Below are 15,286 nucleotides of genomic sequence, written 5' to 3'. Positions count from 1 at the left end.
TTGAGAAGTTTCCTCAGGATGAATGTAAGATATAAAATATTAACTTCTACAAAGTTTAAACTCTACATAAATATTTTAGTCATACTATGAGATCTATATATTGTACAAGTTCATTCTTCACCACTATAAACCCAGGACTTAGAAATATGTGGGTGCTCCTGAAATATTTCTTAAGTAACTTAATAAATAAAAAGAATACAATTCCTCATCTATGTACACATAGTCTAAATTTAAAAGCATTAGAAAAATGTTGGGACTTAAAAAATGCTTTCATTGGCCCTTCCATAAATTTTATCTTTTTTAATAAAATGAAATCAAAGATTGTCTTGCAAATTATGTCAACTATAAAAAGAAAAGTAAATATTTCTTAAATATCCACTTGGATATACAGAATTTATTAGTGCTTTGAGTTGGGAATATTCAAATGTTGCTTCCATTATAATGTCTCTGACATTTCTCGCTATATGCAAAATAGATATTATTAAATGCTTTGTTCAGAATTAGCTATACTTTGTCTAAATAGGGAAATTAAATATAATGAAAAGACATTAATGTCCATTTCTAATATTACTATGAAATAGATGTCCTGAAAATAACTTCAAACCTAGCCTTTTTTTCCCTAAATAATAATCACACATTTTCTAAATGGCCAGGAGTCAAAATTAAGGGGATATAGAAAATTAAAAGTGCAAGTAAATCCTGAAATACTGGTTTCCTGATGTGGTCAATTTTAAGAACCTAGAGCCTTGAGTGTTAGGGGAAACTTAAGAAACAGACATAATATGGGAGTAAAAACCGAGACCATCATTTAAACCCAGGACACCGGAAAGGATGACCTATTCAGGAGACGGTATGCCTTTGTCTAATGGAAAAAAGATGATAAGGAAAATCTACTAGCATTTGAGTGGAAAAATTAAAGCATCTCCTTTAATAATCTGTAGCCAAAGGTTGGCCACTATGTAACTCTTACTACCATCAGGTTCTGTGACATTCAAAGTTAGGAAATTAATTTAATATGTATCCTAGGTTGACAGGACCAAAAAACACCTGATAAAAGGGGCGCCTGGGTGGCTTAGTCGGCTAAGCGTCCGACTTTCGCTTAGGTCATATTCTCGCGGTTCGTGGGTTCGAGCCCCGCGTCGGGCTCTGTGCTGACTGCCAGCTCAGAGCCTGGAGCCTGTTTCAGAGTCTGTGACTCCCTCTCTCTCTGACCGTCCCCTGCGCACGCTGTCTCTCTCTCTCTCTCTCTCTAGAAATTTAAAAAAAAAAAAAAAACAAACCACCTGATAAGAGGTAAAAGAGAAAAAGTAAATATTCTTTAAAAACCAAGTGTGAAATGAAACTAAATATTAGTAGCTTCATTATTTAAAGAAAGGGCATGGCTCTGTCTTTTATGTTGGATGATAGCTTTTAACTTTTACTCCTTCCTCCTTCCCTCTGCCCCATCCCTGGGCAAGCAGAGGAGAAAGCCTGGGTGGTCTCCTTTGCACTGGCAAGTTCAAGCCACAGGTGCTGTCTCTCACTCTATCCTACCTCCTAACCACTGTAAGAACCTCCTCGAGCCAAAAACATTTCTTTCTCTGTCAAGCCATTGTTGCACCATTTTTTAATAGGAGCTGCCCCATTCTCCTCAGAAAGCCTCATTATGCTAGTAATAAACCTTTCATAATCTTTTGGGGTGTGTGTGTGTGTGTCTGTGTGTCTGTGTGTCTGTGTGTCTGTGATCATTAGTCTCAGTATCAAAACCAAATTTAGGTAGAGGCCTATTCTGAGGCTACAAAAAAAAAAATTAAAGAAAACAAATTAAATAGGACATGTTTTTCATTGTCCCAGCCTTTCTCTTTAAAAAAAAAAAAAATTAAGTATTTTGAGAGAGAGAGAGCATTAGTGGAGGAGAGGGGCAAAGTGAGAGGGCCTGATGTGGGGCTCAATCTCATGACTGTGAGATCATGACCTGAGCTTAAATCAAGAGTAGGATGCTGCACTGACTGAGCCACCCAGGCACCCCACACAACCTTTCTCTTGATGAACACATAACTGACTCAAAAACTGTTTTTGTATTGTTATTAAAGTTAGTGTCACCAGTCTATACTTTGTTATATCCATCTATCTTTGAGAAACTGAAATATTTTACATTTTCCAGACTTGAAAAACCTTTCTATTTATATGATAAATTAGAGATGACCAAAATTTATTCATTAAATACAACTACATAGTTTCCTAACACACCTATAGGTCATGAGTTTAAGACATGTGGGTTTCACTCAGATCAGCTAGAAGCTCTCCTGTATCTTCTTACATAACAGTAGCTTTTATCTTATCATAGGTTCTCATAGGTTCTAAAATTCTGAAGGCTGTATAGGTAGCCATTAACACCAATGGCTCTGCAGTATACTTGGTATTTTAACAAGCTTTATCATTGATTATGTAACTTGAACACTTTTCTTATCCTTTTCATCTTGAGTTTGTCTATAAAACTGGTGTTTAATGCATGTCTTACAGGGATAATTTACAAACTAGGTTTTAAAATTTCTGGGAAATACTGAAGTTAACATAGTAATAAAGAAGTCTAAACCCAGCATACCCTGTAAGTAGTTTAAATTAATCTCCTGCATTTACAGCCAGAAAAGAGATATACTCACAATTTGGCGTAAATTCTATTTAGCTTTCTCACTCCTGTCCTACACAGGATGCCTCACATTCAATTGAAAATTATAAGGCAAACAGAAAAAGCAACAGAAACAAAATAATAAATAGGACGAGAATCAGAGAATACTCAACTGTGGGAACCATCAGATAGAGATTTAATAAGGCCACTGATCAACATGTTAGTGAAAATACTAGAAAAGGTACATAACATGCATGAACAGATAGAGAACTTCAGAAAAGAGATATTGACTATAAGAATCAAAAAGAAATGCTAAAAATATGATATCAGAGAGATGAATAACTTTTTAGACATATTTATACTACAAAAATAAAAGAATCAATAAACTTGAGAATAAACGACTAGATATAACCCAAAGTGAAACACAACAAGAAGAAAAGGAAAGAAAAGAAAAGATATAAAGAATCTCTCAAGAACTGTTGGCACAATATCACATGGCCCATATATTGGAATCCCACAAGTGGAAGAGTAAAAGAACAGAACATAAGAAACATCTGGTATATAAGAGCTGTGAATTTCATGAAAGTAATGAAATAATAGAATATTACAAATCCAGGAAAACACTGAGAACCTAAGTGGGATAAATGAAACACACACACCATCACACACACACACACACACACACACACACACACACACACACACTGATACCTCATATTCAAACTGTTCAAGATAAAGATAAAAGGAAAATTGTTAAAAGAGAGAAAAAGACATTCCATACAGTGAGGCAATGTGTACAAGGCAAAGCAGACTTTTCTTCAGAAACAACAAGTTAGAAACAATGAAGCAATATCTTTAAAGTACTGAGGATACCTGTGCTTAGGGTAGGTGCTGTGATTAGGAAGATTTAATTTAGGGTTAAAATCCCATCCTCAGTTTTCAGCTGTCCCTGCCAGTTAGTGCGTCAGAGGGAGTCTTATCTCTCTCCTAGAGTCAGAGTGATATTGCTAATTTTTCAGTGGTTGCTAATCTTATTGTGGGGACCTAGGGAGTTCTCTGTTGTGCTGATCCAACCTGAGTATTATGAGGGACACATGTGCCTAGGTCTCAGTGTTGGGGATTTCTTAATGTTCCTGTCCTTCTTGGTAGCCAAACCCAACCTTTTATCTGTGATAGTCATTGTGTGGAAGAGTTTCCTGTCCTGCCCACAGAGGAAGGAGAGCTCTAATCGTACTAGATTAGAAACCTGGGCTCAGGAATGTTTCCAGTCCCTCTTACAGAAATAGTATTTTTTGTATTTTCACTTCTTGTCACAGCAATTGAGGATGTTTACTGCTTCTCCTATAGAGGCTTAAAGGTTTTGACAGAGAAGCCCAAGTGGGAGGAGGGGGAGAACTCTGTGCCTCTTTTAGAACAGCAGCCATTTCTTCTTCCTGCACTGACAAAGGGGATTTCTTCAACTGTTCCTTAAATACTATTTTCCATGAGTATTCAGTGAAAGTATGAGGAAACAAATGCGTGAATGGGTGCAAATCCTCATGTCTGCATCTCCCAGGAATTCTATGCCATCCCAGTAGCCTGTAGTTGCTCTTTAACAATTCATTAAAAAACCTGTTTATTTCTTCTTGCCCGTTACTATTGTACTCATGCAATGATGACTGACCTCTACCTACCTGATGCTATTAATGTTTCTCTAGTTGCGATGACCAGAATGTCTCCAGATATTGCCAAATGTCCCCTTAAAGGGAAAACCAACCTTGGTGAGAACCACTGCTCTAAATGAGTAAATATGAACAAGAGATCATTCCTCCTCTCCACTTGTTTATGGCATATCTACCCTAAAAATAGGCCTTCAACAACATTAACCAATACATGGACTATTTTGAGAGGAGTGAAAGAGACTTCCTTAATCCAAATTGGTGTCCAAAATTTCATTCTCAGTAAATCCTTCTTCTGGACTCCACAGTCTTTTCGCCCAATAGTACACCAAAACCGCTTACATATTGTATGTATACTGTAATGGAAGATGGGGGCCAGGATAGCAAGTCATTCATACCAAAAAAAAAAAAAATCTTTCATTCACTATTCTGACAAAAACTGAATAGTATTTATCAGCCCCGTGCTAGGAACTGTGAATCCAGTGTTGAACATGGAGACATAGCACCTGGTCTCATTCAGTTTACCATCTAGTTGGAGAGTAATGGGGAACACATTAAACAATTAATTTCATGCTTGTAAGTAGAGTTGAATTGGGTGTATATGTTTAAATAATTCAAGCAATTACACACACTCTTGCATGTAGGGAGTAAAGTGTTGCCTTATTTTTCAGTTTCTGATGGCGTTTATTAACATGACATTCTGTCACATGGAGTACAATTCTAGTCTAAAAATACATATTTTTAAATTTATATGGCAGCTAAATACAAGACAATTACTTCATATAAGGCATATTAGAAGTAACAGTAATCTTTGGAATCTTGGAGGAATTGGCTCATTTGGGCTCACCTTCAATACTACACTTTTCTAAGGGATTTCAAAGCATACATTTTCTCTGAAAAGCTGACTCAGAAACATGTACCACAAAAATATATAACTATTTTATCAGTGATATAAAGAAATGTATAGTGTTTCACAGAGCAATGTAAGATAGAACATATTCTAACCAAGGGGCTATCTCTTCTTTCTAAAGAAGTAATACATAGATGGAAACTTGCTTGATACGTAGGACTAAGTCAAGCAAAATAAGATGTAGTTATATGTGGAGAAGGAAGCAGGGAATTGGGATAGCAGAACATCACAATGACGTTTCTGAGAGTGAAAGAGAAGAAACCCATATGTTAAGGAAGCAGAGAAAAATGTAATTACGTATGACAGAAATACAATAGGAAGAAGGATAGTGACTGGAGATAGAAGTTAGGATCTATTACACAGGACTCTGTATGTTTTATTAATAATTTTAAATTTCATATTATAAATAATTGGAAGCATAATAAAATTTTCTCCAGGCATTTCTGTGGCCAGACGTATATTTGAAGTTATTCCAGATAAGAGATATGACGGTGACTTAGATAAGGTTCCATAAGGAGGCATCAGGAGGCATGCTTCTTTCTTCTGCTGCCCCTTGTGAGGAAATAAGGGGAAGATGGCCATCTGCAAACCAGAAAGAGAGCACTCACTAGACGCTGACCTGATGATGCTTTGATCTTGGACTTCCAGCCTGCTTAACTGTGAGAGGAAAAATGTTTATTGTTTAAGCCACATCATATTCTACTATGGGTAACACTAAAAACAATAATAATAATAGATCAGCGATTGGAAAAGAAAACAAGAAAATGGAGATGCCAATGTGACATTCAAGAGAAAAATGTCAAAAAGCAAGTGAGAGATCAAAAATATTTCTACATAGATTTGGGCCTTAGAAGAGATGGCTGGCCTGGTTACAATAATTAGGCAATTGTCAAGTTACAGAATGATTTTTAAGCTATGGAAAATCGATTCAATCATCTATGAAAAGATATACTGTGAGAAAGAAGAAGGGCTCTGAGTGAGCCTGAGGAACTCAATGCCACTAGAGAAGTTATCTATACAAGTTTGTACGAGTTTATACAAGTTTGAGCTCAATGTATATATGGCACATCCAAATCCCAACTAAACACCTACCCGGAAATTGCATCTCATATATCCAGACCATGTATTGCCCATTCTTTTTTTTTTTTTTTTAATATTTTTATTTATTTCTAGGAGAGAGAGAGAGAGAGAGAGCGTGAGCAGGGGAGGGTCAGAGAGAGAAGGAGATACAGACTCTGAAACAGGCTCCAGGCTCTGAGCTGGCAGTCAGCACAGAGCCCGACACGGGGCTCGAACCCACGAACTGCGTGATCATGACCTAAGCGAAAGTCGGACGCTTAACCGACTAAGCCACCCAGGCGCCCCTGTATTGCCCATTCTTAAGTCATAGTAAAACTGGTTCTAGGCAGTTTTACCATAAATATCTTTGCCACAACCAGTTTTGCTGTATAACTAATCAACTGCAAGCCAGTTTTGATGTAAAAGAGAAAATGATGAAAAATAAAATAGGGGCATTCATTAAAAAGACATAATGAAACACAAAAACATGAACAACGAAATTAAAGACTTTGTTCTATTTGAATGAAGACTTTATTTAATAAAGTCTTTATAATATTTGAATACACTTAAAATATGTGTAGATTCATGGCAAGGCAGGACAAATAACTGATTTTATATTGTGGATTATACCTTAGCATTTGTCTTCAAAGTCTTTCATCCATAGTATTATGTATAGTTTTTGCTTGTTGATTCATCTCCCCATTTGGCATCACACTTTTTCTTTTTTCAGTAGAATTTCTTCCTTCATGAAGAGAGGTATCAGTTTCCAATCCTAGGATACATATTTGTATTCAAGCTTTGTATTGTGTCGTGAAAGCCTTCTACCCCGTTACTTGTTCTTGGTGTATTGCCACCTCTGTTGATAGACATTCCAAAGTTCTGCAGGGAATGGGAGTTCAAAACCACTGTATAGATCATTACAAAAGCTAAGATTTATATAATATAAAAATGGGAGTATTGAGTCATTAGAGAAATGAAACCAAACCATCAGTCACTTCACAAAACCATCAAACTGTCAACCAGTTTCTTTTTTATCTTCTATGGCAAAATTGCCTTACAGCCAATTAGTTATCTGGTAAAAATGTTTGCAGTAAAATGCTTGTGGCAGGGGCGCCTGGGTGGCTTAGTCGGTTAAGCGTCCGACTTTCGCTTAGGTCATGATCTCGCGGATCGTGGGTTCGAGCCCCGCGTCGGGCTCTGTGCTGACTGCCAGCTCAGAGCCTGGAGCCTGTTTCGGTCTGTGACTCCCTCTCTCTCTGACCCTCCCCTGCTCACGCTGTCTCTCTCTCTCTCCTAGAAATAAATAAAACATTAAAAAAAAAATTTAAAAAAAAATGCTTGTGGCAAAGATGCTTATCCTGAAAATACCATATGTGAGTAAAACAGAACAAAGAGTTAAGTCTTCTAATAGACAAAGCAAGAGTCTATGCTTTGAAAAGAAGAAACACTTAGGGGCTGGGAGGGTGTCCTAATGCCACGTTTGAGAACTTAGAGTATGGAGCGCAGGGAGTCTAAAATTGGAAATACAATGCAATGTCCATGTTATTTATGAGAATGTCACATTCTTTTTTTTAAATTTAATTTCTGAAAGTAGAAAAAATAAGACTGTTTAATTTTTCCATATTGCCACATGTCTGAAAACTTAAATCAAAGTATGTTACTTATGCTCACTAATAATTCTATATACATAGTAATGCTTCCACTAGTGTTCACTACTCTTCAGGAAACTCCAGAAAAATACATAAATTATTTTAAATTCTATTAACTTCACAAAGCCTTCAGAGTCACTAGTACAGTGACAAAATATAGTGGGTGAAGATATTTCTGCCAAGTGATTTGGCCTTGATCTCTATGAAAGCATATGCAAATATGCAAACTACAGACAAGGAGCAATATTTCAGGCCAAACCATTTCTGAACTAGAATCAATTCAATTATTCTAAAGCTTATTGTGCAATTTGTGGATTATATAGCCCTGTTCCATTTCTTTTTTCATCCTGATCCTCGGATTTTGCCAATTTGTCTGCTTATCATAACTCTTCCATAAAGTGATCCGGGGAAGAGAAAAAAGAAAAAAATCTGCATCAAAATATGGCTATTTATGGAAAGCTATCTTGCTTAGGAAAAAAATGTTTAGTAGAGTAGAAGGCTGGATATATTTGCTAAAATTAAATTGAAAGATCATATGTGGATTTAAAGTGTATATGTCCCTAATTATTTTAGAAAAGTAGATTTAAATGTTTTGGGGCTCTTTGCCAAGCTCCTCTTACATTCTTAATATTTCTATAACATTATTTTCCCATATATAAACTTATAAGGAGCTTTAAAGCAAAACAGTTAATTATAATAATTACAGTACCTGTGGGTGAAGCAAGAAATGGCGACCTGAAGCTACACTCCTTTAAACACTTCTTAGAAATACTTGCACAAACATACACATGTGGTTTCCTAAATATATTCTGATCCATACTCGTGTACACTCATATACACTCAAATACATATACATACACCCACATACACTCATACACACATGCATACACGAACATACATAGACACCCATACACACACTAGCCCCTTAAGAAAGCCCTTGGGGCACCTGGGTGGCTCAGTCCAGTAACTCTTTATTTCAGCTCAGGTCGTGACCTCACATTTTGTGAGTTCAAGCCCTGCATCAGGCCCTGTGCTGATAGCGTGGAACCTGCTTGGGTTTCTCTCTCTCTCCCTCTCTCTCTCTCTCAAGCCCTTTGACCATCTCTGCACAGCTCTAGGACTATATGCAGTTTGGAAGTTACTGCTATAAATCACAAGGATTATGTCATGAAACAAAAGTTCTTTAACTTTGTAAGCCATCAGAGAAGAGTACATGATATGAACATACACAAAATGAATGAGTATCATAATCAGCTAACATAGAGGTTAAAAGTAGTATAGTATGCATAATGAAAGGCTTTTTTATAATTATTACATGAATAAATGGACAGAAAGGGCAATTATTGCTTATACAAATATTATTAGCATTTTGCGCATAACTTGATTACACATATTAGGATAGACACCTAAAAAGACAGAAATGCTCCACTGCTTTCAAAATAACTCAGGATCAATAACATATCCAGACCCAGACTTTTCTACTCCATCTGTAGCAGATGGGTTTGACAGGTCATGAAGGACCACTCTTGCTGCATATCCCTCTTCAGTCTAGTAATACACTTCAGTGGAATAGAAATATGACTTAAATTAAGCCTTGTTACCTTTATCAAAATTTTTCCCTTTGAGGACAGAGTACTTTATTAAACTATATTAAAGCAGATTTTTCAGATACTAACTGTGTCATTACTGATAAACTTTCTATACCAGTAAGGATGGTTCACCTACAGGAAAATATCTAAATGAAAGTAGCTGTTAAAAAATAGGGATGTAATGAGAAATTCAGAGTGTTACTATCTGTCATGAAGATAAATGTGTAACGTCACCCTTTTTTGTTTTGTAATTCACCCCCACCTTCAGCCCTGATTGTTACATGAAACCTCTGCAATCCTACATATGTAGAAAATAATTATTATGAGGAAAGGAATATAGGGTCTAACTATTCAAACTATATTCCTTTTCCCACCTCTGTAATCTGCCTTCAGAAGTGGTCATGTTAGCTTTTCTGGGTATAAATTTCCAGAAAGAGCCTGATATTTGTAGTCTCCCCAACCCCACCCCAATTCCCCAGAGCTGCCTTAGCTATTCTGTGGTTTGCTATGCCATTCTAAATTCTTTGGTCCTCTTTGTAATTTCCAGGAGGCTATTAGCTCTTCTTTTCCCTCATTTCCCTTATACATTGGTATAAGACTTTTCTTTGTTTTGTTTTACCGTATTTTTTGTGGAGTTTTGGGAAGGAGGAAGGAGAAAACTCCATAAAGTCAATATACTACATTAACTGCAGGTAATGTTTATTTATATCATATAGGCCAAAATGGCGTAGAACTTTACAGGCATAAATGCCTATAGCATTAGAAAAAACAACTACAAATAAAATACCTATATTATTTTAACTCACTTAGGCTGTACTGCTAACTGCTAAAAACTTCGACAATACTCCTGCTGACATTTGTTGAGAACAAGCCGTGATTTATGTTAGGCTACTGAGGTAAAATAAGTTAGTGTTCATTAACTGGCAAAACTATAGGATAAGACAGGCTGACAAAACAATTTGTGCTGATAAATTGTTGTGTACTTATTTGCAAGGCTGGCATAAATAATCTTCTTTCTCAAGGTGCAAACAATAGAGACCATTAGATGTCATGCCAAGTGGAGACCCACTAGAGCAATATGGCGTTCTCTGCGCTTCTTGCATGAGGACCATTAATTTTCATATTCTAGTATGTTGGCTTATTTCTAGGAAAAGTCAAAAAGTCCAGTTCCAATAATTTTCAATGATAAAGTAGTAATTGTCAAAAAGAACAGGGCTAGTTGTCTTTGTGCTATTATTTAGGGGGAAAAAAAACCCTTTACGATCATAAAATTAATGTATTTTCATCTCAATTCTAATATAAATCAAGAGCAGCAATCATTTTTTGAGAAGATATTTTCTCAGTCATCACTGTTTTGTATTGGTTGCCCCTAATTTTCAAATAGGTCTTTTTAGATGGTAAATTCATTATTTGTCAAGCTCAAGTTTTATAACTGTTCAGTTAAGTAACTCTCTCTGCCATCGTCAGAAGGAGTGGCGCATGCGTGTAGTAAAACATTACAATATTTGAAACATAAGGATATTATTACTGTGACTGAATGTGCTAGTGAAACTATAAGAATTAAAGTAATTCCTCCATATGTTAATACATTATCACAGCATCATATCATTACAAAATGAATATAGAAGCTAATGCAGGTTAGATTAAAAGGAAACTACTCAAACTTGTATGTAAAAAGTGTTCTTAATTTAATTTCATCCTGTAAAATAGTTCCATCATTCTGAACAAGTTATTGATGAAATCATTTTAAATAAAAATACAAATTTGCACTTTATTTCTCAATCTTTTGATGCAAAAAAAAAAAAAAAAGATGAGACATCTGGGTGGATAATACAGAACACTGGATGTCACACCCACTGCGTTTCATATTGAGATTTATGGGCTGTGTCTTGATTCTGTTGGAAGGCTGAATTCTATTCTAGTATTTTAGTCTATGATTAATTCTTTATATATGCTCTCTAGCCTACTTTTTCTCTATGATTTCCAAGCCTCCCCAATAGGTCCCACTCAAGTCATGTAGGCTGTTCTTTGTTCTTTTAGCTGTTGGCATCTGCTTCTGTTTAAAACACAGTAAGTTTAACTGTCGTTTTTCAAAGTACAACCAATAATATGTTCTAAAATAATGATTGAGGATGTTCAACAGTGACTTCCTAATTTAGACACTATTCATATAGAGTAAATTTCCTTTTTTCATAAGGGAATATTAATGCTTTGATGATTTCACAATACGAGCTGTAGATTAATACAAAAGGAGACAATACAATATTGGAAGCAAGTTATTATGTAATTTAGGTAATTTTGATGGACTACAAATACTTACCTACTTTCAGTGCTATTAATAATCCATTTAGTAACCCTAGAAAATTATCTCATAAATCTAGATCTTGAATTATTCCTCCCTTTAAAAATCACTGGAAAGAAAAAAACAGAAATACATGAGTTTTTATCAGTTTTGTCTGATAAAATTATAGGGGAAAGAAAAAATTTGAGAATTTATCACGTTTACCAGATGTCTAATCAGATTTTATTTACTTTGCCAGTTCTAGGTAAATGTTATTTTAAATTACGAATTTATATCAATTCAAAAGAATGTGCATGATTTGTTGTTCTTATTGGGAAATAAGAAGAAAATTCTTGAGACATATAACAAAAGAGTTTACTTTCACAATCTAATAAATCATTAGGTAAAATGACTCAGAATCCCCATATTCATAAAATGTAATTTGTGCTTCTACTCATTTCACAGCTTTTCTCTTTGAATAGACAACTAATTTTATTCTTCAATGTATGTTCATCATTAAATCCTTCCTTTAGTTAAATAGATATATGAATATAACAAGAAGGTTTAGTGTTAAAAAAAATTATTTTGGGAGAGAGCAGGATGAAATCTGTTCATTACTAACCATTTATCAAAATTGTGTAGTTTATGTTTAATCTTCCAAGAATAGATCAACTTTTCATCATGACATAAATCTGTAGTAAAAATTATAGCACTTCACTTACTGATTTTTAAAGGAAAAGTAACACTTATAGCACAAGTGGCTAGGCTATAAAAATTTGGTAGAGCAAAGTAGTTTTTAAAATCCTGATTTGCTACACAAATTTAAAACACAACTACCTCTTAAACTCTGATAATTACATTTCGCATGCTCCTTTTCCAAAATATATTCCCCAATCTTGTTGGTAGCCAAGTTGAGGAGAACTAGATAGGCTATATTCATTCAACAGTTATGTATTGGTCATCTATTATATTCAAAGCATTGGAATTGATTAAAGAATATAGGTATTAAACTTAATAGAACATTATTATTTTTGGCCTCTATTTCCATGTAGTGGAAGAAATGAGATTTTTTTAATTTATAATTTTATTTAAATTTGGTATAAAAAGCAAATATCTATGAATGTTCCTTTTAAGGTATTAAAATGTTCCTTTGATATTTAAAAAACTCAATTATGCACTTATGAGCTTATACATAGATGGATACTATTTCAGGGGACATACACCCTAAACCGTGTATGGCGTATGGTGTTTGTAGGCTGGAGAAAGGCCTACTTTTCATTATGTTTCATTATATTTTGGCTTTGTTCTATTTGAATGATTTTGTTCAGGGCATTTGTGACATTCTAAATCCATTCTACTTAGGTGTAATTTTACCTACTGTAAAGCACAATCAGGTAAATGTGTAAATCAGATTGATTTTTCAAAAATAACATAAAACTTCATAAATACAGCTCATTCCTCAAGCAACTGCTGATGCTATTTACATCACTATAGATTATTTTTGTCTTTTCTTAAACTTTATATAATAGAATCATACCATATGTATTTTATTGTTTTGTCTTCATTTACTCTGCATTTTTGAGATTCATTCATTTTTGTTTCATGTTTAAGTGGTGTATTCTTTTTTAATGCTTGCTGTGTTGTTTCCATTGAATAAATATACCACAATCAGTTTATCCATTCACCTGTTGATGGATACATGGGCTGTCTCTAGTTTGTGGCTCTTACAAACAAACATATAAACATGAAAAGTTATCGTACAGTTGTGTTTTTATTTCTCTTGGTAAAATACCTTGAAATAGGATTATATGGTAAGTGTATTTTAATGTTATAAGACATTGAGAACCAATTTTAAAAGTGATCATTTCATTTTACATTTCCATCTGAAATGTATGAGAATTCCATTTGCTCCATATCTTTGCCAATACTTGGTATTGTAATTTGTTTTTTTAATTTTAGCATTCCAGGTGTGTGTGGAGTAATATATATTATTGTGTTTTATTTTTCATTTCCTTTTAACTAAAGATTCTGAGCATCTTTCACCCATTTTTGTTTGGTCATTTGTCTTCTAATTATCATAAGAGATTTTTATACATTTTAACAATAAGCATCATTAGGAAATGTAAATACATTCTGTCATTTGGCTTTCTTTTTTACTTTTTAATGTTGTCTTTTGAGAAGATTTTTTAAATCGTTGTTTTAGAGGCTTGTTTTGTTTTGTTTTACAGTTTATGGGAGGTTTTGTCCTAAGAGATCTTGGCTGATATCCTGTTCACAATTCGTTTCTTAAATGTTTCTTCTAGAAATTTTATACTTTTCGGTCTTTATTTTAGCCTATGGTCCAATTTAAGTTAATTTTTCATATTTTATGAAGTAGGGGCTGAAGTTCATTTCTTTTTTCATAGACATGTCCAGGTCTATGAAACATAATCTTCCCAAACTGAATTATGCTGACACCTTCATTAAATCATTGATCGTTTACACATGTCTCTGTTTATGGATTCTATTCTATGATATTGATTTTTGTTTCTGAGCATATGCCAATGTGATATGCTGTTTAATTCTGTATCATTACAGTATGTCTTGAAATAAAATACTACACACCATTCAACCTGGTTCTTTTGTCTTAAAATTGTCTTGGCTATTCTGGGATCTATCCATTTTCACAAAAATGTTAGCATTAGTTATGTAGACAAACATTTTTGCAAAGAAGGATAGTTTTAATTCTTCATGTCCAATCTATAACCCTTTCACTTATATTGTTTGCTTTCTTGTATTGACTAGGAATTTCAGTACAATATTGAATAAAAGTAATGGGAGCAGATTTGTTTTTACATTTCCTGATTTTCCTGAATTTAGCAGTTAGAAGGCAGTCTTTCATCATTAAATATGATGTGATTTGTGTCTTATAAGAAATGTTTAATTTTCTCTAAGTTTTGAAGTTTATTTGATAAATTGTTCATGATATGTCCCTATTTATCTATTCAATTCTGAAGACTAGAGGGTCAACAGTGATGCCCCTCTACCCTGATTGATTGTTTTTCTCATTGATCAGTCATACATTGACTATAATAACAAGTGTGAATATACCTGTTTGTCAACTTTTCTAGTTGGTCACTACAAAAAGACAAATATAAATTACTTTCTTATGACTTCATGTGGAAGTATGTGAGAAGGTTTTTAATTGTGAACATACCTTTTTAATAAATGCAGGATAGTTCAGATAGTCTGTGGCATATTGTTTGTTTTGATAAGTTGGTTTTAACTCATTAAAATTATTAGCACTAAGTGTATTATTATCCTTATTTGTATCCTCCATTATTCTTACCCTTCTTTTTCTCTAAGAGCTGTAGTATTGTCTCATTCATTCCTGATGTTATTGACTACTATTTTCTATTCTCCTCATTATCAGTCTAGCAAGAGGTTCATGGCTTTACTTCTACTTTTCAAGGATTCACCTGTTTTTCAATAATTTTATTATTTCTTATCCTATTGATGTCCCTTCTCTGTTCATAATTACCTACCTTCTAAT

Source organism: Hyaena hyaena, unplaced genomic scaffold, assembly GCF_003009895.1.
Source record: "Hyaena hyaena isolate Hyena2069 unplaced genomic scaffold, ASM300989v1 scaffold_861, whole genome shotgun sequence".
NCBI lineage: Eukaryota > Metazoa > Chordata > Mammalia > Carnivora > Hyaenidae > Hyaena > Hyaena hyaena.
Note: the sequence above shows the minus strand (reverse complement) of the source record.